Consider the following 2,874-nt stretch of genomic DNA (forward strand, 5'->3'; position numbering starts at 1 on the left):
AGGCACTTAAAAAAACCGTTAGGGAAAAGATGAGGGGGAAGTTAGCAACAGATTGTACTAAGACTGCCCTATGAGGAAAAGCAGAATATAACTTTGCAGCACCTAAGAGTGGGTTTATTTTGTGCCAGAATTTTTAGAAACTTTTTTTTGGGGGTGGTGGTGCTGATTTTAATTTTGATTCTGCTTTGTTTCTTGACATTACACAAATATTTGACACAAGCATATTTAGCAATGTAGCTGTAGCCTGAATTTATACAGCCTACCTTAGAATAGTGGTGAGACTAGAAATTCAGGTTTAAATATCGACTCTGATACAAAACCTATTGACTCTGGGGTAGATGTTGGTTGTGTTAAACATAAACTAGACAACCATGTATTTACTGCTCCAGGCTATATGATTATTTTATGGTCTGGAGGAATGAAAGATCACCCATGATTATTCAGTTAACCATAAGTAAATATGTCCTGTGATGAACAAAGCAACATCTCTGAGACCAGGATACCTCATAGAATTGTTGGGAGGATAAATCTGAAGGCAAGATTACTACTGATGGCGCTTGGATGCTGAAGGAGAAAGGTGGAATATAAATTAATCAAAGAAACAAACAGCTACCGGTTGTCTATCCTTAAACTCATAGATCTGAAATTTTAGATGGACCTCTTGCTGTGGAGGTAAAATGAAAATCTCTGTAAATCTGACTCGCTAACTTTACATTCAGCCTTCACAATTTGAGATTTGGAGCTAACCAGTTCTTAGTTTGCTACCAAAGTCACATTGCTTTGGGCCAAGCCATTTCCCTCCCTTGAGTCTATTTTTCTAATGGGTTGAACTGAGTATTTTTTGAAAAACAGGATTTGTTCTAAACTTGGCATTTTGTCCCAGTGAGGGATAATTTAATTTTAAGTGTCTCTAGTCCCATTTCATAGTCTAGGTTCATATATTGCTCAATACCATGGTTTATCAGAAGTCACTAAACCATGATGTCTACTATATAGCTGGGTTCACCCAGCAAGCTAAATCAAAAATCTAATACATTCCCCTAGGATTTGGCATATTGGCTGAACCCTGTCTATATCTCCTTATCTTCCCAAGACAAGATCAGCCTTCCAACCTATGGATCTTGCCCACCAGGATCCTCACATGAAAAAACAAGCAAGAGCTTCTGCATCAGGTGTGGCTGGGAAATGGCGCCTTGCCAAAGCCTTGTAGCGTTGCCAGCGCCGGTAATTCTCATAAACTCCCTTGGAGGTACAAGCAAAAGAGGTGTCACTGGAAGGTGACCCTTGTGCAGATGGGACAGCCTCAGGTGCTCTGGTTTTCCGACCACCTGGCTCCTCACCAGCTTTCGTCAATAACACAGTGCGGATGCCGGGACCACCTGGCCCATCCCGGCGGTGGGTGGCCCAACCTAATGGCATCCCTGTCAGGAAGAAAGTCTGAGTTCGGGGCAGCTCCTCACTGCCTCCCATAAGTGGTCCTTCACGTTTCAGTTTGATGATCAGCTTGCTTCCTGGGGTGTCAGCTGAAGTCACCAGTAAAGCAGCCCCAGGAAAAGCTGGCAGGAGCAGTGAAGGAACATTTGGGGGGCAGGATGAGAGGCCAGGGGCCTGGGTATGATTCTGGGAGGTCATGATCCTACAGGAGAAAGAATCTTTAGCAAATTGAGCTGGCCAAGAAAACTGACAGCCCTTTGGTCTCTGAGAGGTCCTGCTGTAACAGCATTAGTGGAAGTGGATTGGATGCTGGGTCTTCTGGGAAATTCATGAGGCCAGCATCTGGTTTCCAAGAAGATCGTTCATTGTTGACTTGACTCTAGGTGCAAAGGTTGAATAACGGTTCCAGAACTTGGATGTCTTGGTGGTTCTAATAAGGGGGAGGAAGTTTAAAGTTCTACCTGCAGATCCGACCTGAATTTTCATACAGTGGCTCTGTATTTATCATGTATAATATTCCATTGTGTGAACATAATTTATTTATTTATTTATTATATTTTTATACCGCCCTTCTCCCGAAGGACTCAGGGCGGTGTACAGGGCAATAAATATAAAAAAGTGGAATACAAAAGTTAAAAAAATGATTAAATATTTAGCCCAGTTTAAAACAGTATTAAAACATATTAAAACCCCAACCCTAACCCATCAGACCAGGTCAGACTGCTCGAATAGATATGTTTTTAAGTCGCGCCGGAAGGAGCGAAGGTCGGGGGCCGTCCGGAGCTCAACCGGCAAGCAGTTCCATAGGTCTGGCGCGCACACAGAGAACGCCCCCCCCGGGGGCCACCAATCGGCATTCTTTGATCGGAGGCACCCTGAAGAGGCCCTCTCTGTGGGAGCGCACTGGACGGAGGGAAGTTGACGCCGGCCGCAGGTGTTGCCGTAGGTAATCCGGACCCATGCCATGTAGGGCTTTGTAAGTCATTACTAACACCTTGAATCTCACCCGGAGGGCAACCGGCAGCCAATGCAGCTCGCGGAGCAAAGGTGTAGCATGGGAGTATCGGGAAACCACCAGCACAACTCGCGCGGCTGCATTTTGCATCAGTTGGAGCCTCCGAGTGGACTTCAAGGGCAGCCCCATGTAGAGAGCATTACAGTAGTCTAGACGAGAAGTCACGAGCGCATGAGTGACTGTACGCAAGGCATCCCGGTCTAGATAGGGTCGCAATGGCGCACCAGGCGAACCTGGGCAAAGGCCCCCCTAGTCACAGCTCCGATATGCTCTTCTAAAGAGAGCTGTGAATCTAGAAGGACCCCCAAGTTGCGTGCCCTATCTACGGGGGGTAATAGCTCACCCCCCATGGACAAAGATGGAATAATCAGAATTTCCCGGGATGCCGGCACGAACAGCCACTCAGTCTTGTCAGGGTTGAGTCG

This window comes from Vipera berus, assembly GCF_964194415.1.
Source record: "Vipera berus genome assembly, chromosome: W".
Classification (NCBI taxonomy): Eukaryota; Metazoa; Chordata; class Lepidosauria; order Squamata; family Viperidae; genus Vipera; species Vipera berus.